The sequence below is a fragment of the Bos grunniens genome, chromosome 15 (assembly GCF_055505025.1).
Source record: "Bos grunniens cultivar Pamir isolate PY7600 chromosome 15, Bosgru_T2T1.0, whole genome shotgun sequence".
NCBI lineage: Eukaryota > Metazoa > Chordata > Mammalia > Artiodactyla > Bovidae > Bos > Bos grunniens.
In genome coordinates, this window is record NC_141179.1 from 26,760,045 (window position 1) to 26,765,786 (window position 5,742).

The 5,742-nt window shown below is 48.8% G+C and overlaps 1 long non-coding RNA gene across 1 annotated transcript; it reads right to left on the reverse strand.

Annotated features, from left to right (window-relative positions):
• LOC147357488 (uncharacterized) lies at positions 1-616 on the reverse strand. The gene is made up of 2 exons (XR_015141445.1): positions 421-616; positions 1-225 (listed from the first exon to the last, which is right to left on the reverse strand). It is a non-coding gene; the product is annotated as an uncharacterized LOC147357488 (long non-coding RNA).
• Positions 617-5,742: the final 5,126 nt, after the last annotated feature.

Below are 5,742 nucleotides of genomic sequence, written 5' to 3' on the forward strand. Positions count from 1 at the left end.
ATAAAGACAGCAGCAACAATATTATTGAGTTCTCTGTCCTTCCCCAAATCTTTTCTTTTTTTCAGCTGTATCTCATGTATGTGTGAGATGGGGTCCAGAGAGATGCGTGGGAAGGTGTGAAAGGAAGGCAGTGAGAAAGATTTTACCCTCTCAGAGTCTTTGCTTCTTCTCTGTGGTCCTTCCTCGAAGATGAGTCAGTGGAATGAGCCCCCAGTCCTCCCGGATCTGAAAACAAAACCACAGAATGCCTCCTCCTCATTCTCCCAGACCCTCCCCAAATTAGCAAATCCCAGATGCCTTCTTTGAGAGCTTGGGTTGAGGAAGGGGGTTCCAACTTCACTTGATGCTTCATGTGAGGGTCTTAGGAAGATATAAGAGCCATATTGACACCTACTCTGGACTCCTACCCTAGCTGCCTACCTGCTTCTGCTTGAAGAAAAGAGGCATAAAGCCTTGTTGGCGGGACTCTCAATTCTGCACCCTCTTCCATCTTGAGAGCCACTGTCCAGCTTTCCACTTCTGTGCCCTCTGATCCTTCTTCCACCCCCACCTTCCGCTCTACAAAGCCCCCGCTAGAAGTTGACAAAGCTGACTGGCTGCTTAATGTGCTACAGGTGTTGTTGCTAGGCAACCACCCCACTCTGCGGCTCAGGCTCTGTCAGCCCAGCTCAAACCCCTGGTAGCACTTAACCCTATAACTGCTTGCCACCAACGCTAATTACCCAGGCCCACCAAACAGCACATTCATACCCTGTGATCAAGGAGTGGAAGGACTGATTCTTAGCACCTTAGGCCTTCAACCAACATGGCTCACCAGGTCGGGCTGCCCCAAACATGATGCGGAGGTCTTTTGTCGTAAGTGTCCATTCCTCCTTTCTGGTCACATGCAGTGGATGCTGAATGTAGTGTTGGCCATTTCTCTTCATTGGATGGGCTTCTCCCAAAGTCAGCCAAACACCTTGACTGCCCTCGGTCTCCAGGAAAGAGATGGCAGACTTGTTTCTGCACTTTAAGCTATGTTCAGGTTGACATTTTTGACCCCAAACCTCACAGTGATGAATGACATTCATTCTTTGATGTCTGTACCCAGATGAACCGGGGATGATGAAAAATTCTGGACAATTCTTCCAACTCTCGAGTATTGCATCCTGTTCTTGGCCTTTGCCTCCCTAAATGGACTAACTCATAGTCCTTTAGGTTGATCAGGAGTTACAGGAAGCTTTAAACATGCGTAGATGGACACTTATATTAGCACATTAACCAAACTCCAGAACTGATCTGTTCCTGAGTTGGCCTTCCCCATTCCCACGTGGTCATACTGCTGGACTCATCAACTATCGGTGAACGCATGAACACACCACATTTATACGTCTCTTTTCTAAATCACAGAATGGGGTTGACAGTGATGGAGAGACCACTAAATACCAAAGCAAATTCTCCCTTCCTTTCTAGGAAATTCTAGCAAAGTTCTAGCAAATTCTCCCTTTCTTTTTTTCTCATGAGACTAACCTTGGCCTATGAGCCAGATTATAGGAGATTCCCACATGGGGTCGAATCTCCTTTCTCCTGGTGAGGTGCCTGATTGTGAAGGGCAGGTCTAGGCTTGCTGGGTCATGACAGTGGAGATTCTCACTCATTCCTGAAAGCCATCTCCTCCCAGGTGGTCTGGGCACCACCCCGCGATGCCAGAACCCTGGAAGGGGTTTCCAGGGGTTACTTCTGCTCTCTCTTCTGGGTGGGAAAAGCCCTTAACCCTTTCCCCCCCTGGCAGTTATGTAATTATTCACAGGTGTAGGAGCTGAGAGAACTTACTGCCATTGATCATTTACATTCATTGTGTATTTCTGAGCAAGTATTTCAACCCCAGGGCTCCACTGCAGATTGAATATCCTGCTGCCTGTGGATGGAATGCGTCAGGTGCTGGGACAGTGCTTCTGTGCACATTCTCATCTAACCTTCATCATAGCTCCAGCATATGGACAGAACTATTTCTATCCTATGTGCGAAAAGCTGAGGTTCAGAGAGGTGGAATAACTTTCTCAAGTTTGCACAATTAGTAAGTGGTCCAGCTGGCATTCTAAGCTATGCTGTATCCTGGGAGATTTGAAAACCATGGCTCCGAGAGGTTCGGCGACTTGCCTGAGATCCCACTGCCGGTTGTGGGGTTGGCATTCTCATTGATCTTTCTCTTAAGTCCTTTTCATGTTTGGTCCTCTACATCACACTGTTTTTTTTAGTCATTCCTCCAGTTTCTGTGTTGATGGTGCCTCCACAATGGCGAGAAATCTGTGTCCAGTATGGAGAAGAAGTGGGTTCTAGGGAACAGAAAAGACAGCATCATGAACAGGCAGTATTTTGAAATGAGAGTCCCTGTGTATCTATTTTTTGTTTCTTTGAAAGGACAACATTGGAGAGAGAGAGAGAGAAGGAGGAGGAGGATGGAGGGAGGGAGGAAAAGAGAGAGAGGAAGATAGAAAGACATATACCCAGAGACAAAGACAGAGAGAGGGAGATGGATAAAGAGAGAGAGACAGAGACACAGAGACAAAGAGAAAGGTGCGCGCGCGTGCACGCACACACACACACACACACACACACACACAGCCATCTTGTTCCTTCAGCCCCATGGCCCTCAGCTTCCCTCCTCATCCTGAGACAGTGATGGCTTGGCTTTGGGTTAAGCCACTTGTTGCCAGTTGGTGGCATCAAGAGTTGGGAGTGCTAGTCCGGTCACAGGTGACAGGATTCGGAACATCATCGTGGCCCTGGCTCCTTCCCAGTAGACCCAGTGGGTCATGGAAATGGGATTCCCCAGTTGGAGAATTGACTGGGGGTGAAAAGAGATGGCAGATGGTGGGTCCTAGTGGGGAGGGGAGGGGTGAAGGGCTCGCCCCATGAGTTTAACACTTTGATGCAAGTGGTTTCTCCATAAAGTATTAATAATGTTCCTATAATTGATACTTCAGGGCAATAACCTCTGACAAAATGGCCCTGATTAGCAGATAATTGACTGTGTTGGATTGTGTCCTGAGAGAACGGAGCGCCAGGCAAGGCCCATTAGCCCATCATAATGACCCCTTTTGTCAGGTATTAGTGTCATTAAGAGCCTGCTCTCTGAAATCAGTCCCTTTATTTAACTCTTTTCCCTAATTATATGGATCATTTTACAAATCAAAGCAAATGTTTGCATACAGCCCCATCGCGCAGTGGAGTGAGGAGCTCGAGGAGCAGGCTGGAGAGTTCTGAGTGGAGAGTCCTTGCTAAGGGAGGCACTTGTGGTCTCTGAGAGATGGGTCCCTGGGAAAGCGCTGGGCAAGAACGTGGTGTGCCCAGGTACCTGCCAGGGGAGCATCTTGATGCGGATGCCTCGTCACGAGAGCCCGAAGGCCACGCACAAGTCACCACCTGTGCCTCTGAACCCATCTTGGCAAAACATCTGGCCTCCTGGTCTCGGAGTAGTTGGATCCATGACACGGAGGATGCCAGCATGGAGCAGGTTGGCACCTGAGCCCAGCCGCAGAGCCTCAGAAGACACAGACCTCCTGGGCTCATCATCTGCGTTTTGCCCAGAGCTGACTCACATTTCTGTCAGGACACAGGGGCCTCTGGGAGTGGCTGCAGAGGCTAAGTAGGGCCTAAACCCCCCAGGTCTGGGAAAAGGTAACCACCGTGGCTGCACATCCATACTTAGGGCTGGCAGCTAGGTAAGCAGCCAGGGCTGCTGGGACTCCAGGGGGCTTGGTGCCTGATCAGCCCCCAGGCCGCACACACAGAAGTTGACACAACAGGAAGCTCAAGGGACAGAAGGCTGCTTCTGTCCTGTTCTCCCAAGCGCCTTCTCACTCATTAAAAAGTAGAGACAGTGTCCCATTTCTTCGAATCCACTCGCTGCCTGACACCTCTTCCACCCTCCCAGCTCCGTACAAAGCCTTTTATTCCAGGGCAGGTTCTGTGTGGGTGAATCAGAAGGAGGCCTCAGTCTCTAGAATGAATTGCTTAGAGATGAGGGACTGATAACTTGTTGGCAGCTACGAAGGGTATATTTTTATAGATACCAAAGATGAAGCTGAAAGGATATCATCTATTACAGGAAAGGCCCAGAGGTTGCTGAGCTGGGGATAATTTATTTATTTGGCAAAGTGATGGGTGAATTTCCCAAGAAGAGTTAGGACCTGCGCTGGGTCCTGGGGTGGAGTGGCTGGACCGTACCTCCTGTTCCTGCCCCATTTCTGCAAAGGGAATAAGGCCTCTTGACTCTGCTTTCCCTTGTTTGAATCATGGAGGAGTTGTGCTCCCGTGATTTGCGTTGGGCCTGGTGAATTTCCCAGCATTGGCCTTGGGTGGAGAGCTGCCAGCCGTGCAGAGAAACTGCCAGGGTTTCTGCCGAGGAAGCAGAATTTTGGTGGTAGAGTGTGACATTCTCTTCTCAAAAATAATACCTTTCATTTAAGGTAGGAGAGGAGGTTTGACATCCCGTGAAAATATGATTTTCAGCCCTGTTCTGCTTGGGGCAGACTTTTTCTGCAGGGCGTAGTTGCTGAAGCAGGGAAGCCCAGAGCTGCAGGTAGGAGCGATGGTCAGGAGAGCTGTGCCCCGAGGGTTCCTCTCAGGGTGGGGCCGGACAGGCGGGAAACTTTCTTTCAGGCTGCAGCTCCCTCGGGGATCCAGTTCTGTTCACTTGCCAAGGAATGCTGCTCCCAAGGAAAGAAGTGTTCACCTCACCTATTGGAATATGAATAGAGTAATATTATGCATGCTTAGGGGCTTCCCAAGTGGCCCTAGTGGTAGAGAACCCGCCTGCCAATACAGGAGACAAAGGAATATGGGTTCCATCCCTGGGTTGGGAAGATCCCCTGGAGGAGGGCATAGCAACCCACTCCAGTATTCTTGCCTGGAAAATCCCATGACAGAGGAGCCTGGTGGGCTACAGTCCGTGGGGTCACAGAGTCGGACATGACTGAAGCGACCTAACACACACATGTATGTTTAGACACAGAAATTAGCAAGCATTTTATGTTATGCTAATTTCTAATCAGTAACCTAGAATTCTGTTTGTTCAGTCAATAGACATTCTTTTTTAATATTTGTTTGTATTTATTTATTATTTGGCTGTGCCAGGTCTTGGTTGCAGCTCGTGGGATCTTAGACCTTTGTTGCGGCATGAGCGATCTTTAGTTGGAGCACGCGGGACCTTTTTAGTTGGGGCATGTGGATTCTAGTTCCCTGACCAGAGATCGAACCTGGACCCCCTGCATTGGGAGCACAGAGTCTTAGCCACTGGACCACCAGTATTGCCGAGGGCCTGGAGTGGGCACCGTGTATATGCCGATGAATGGGGCCTGGAATCTACTTTCAAGTAGCTCAGACTCCTGCATTTGTGGTGGTGGTGGAGTGGGGTGTACACAGGCACTAAATCAGCCTAGTGTTCTGATGCTGTAACAGACACGCGGGCTGGGTGTTGTAGGAATACACAGGGGAAATAACTAACTACCTCTGGCTGGGAGACACAGAGAAGGCTTTCCTGAAGATGTAATACTTAAGCTGAGATTTGAGAGTTTGTTAGATAAAGGAATGAAATAAAGTGCCATCACAACAAAGAACAGCTACAATTTATTAGGGATTCTGGTGTAATAATCATAATACCCAATCTTATAGAGCAATTACTATATGCCAAAACACTTTGCATAATTTATCTCATTTGATCCTCACTGCACCCTCTAAGATAGGTATTATTGATACCCT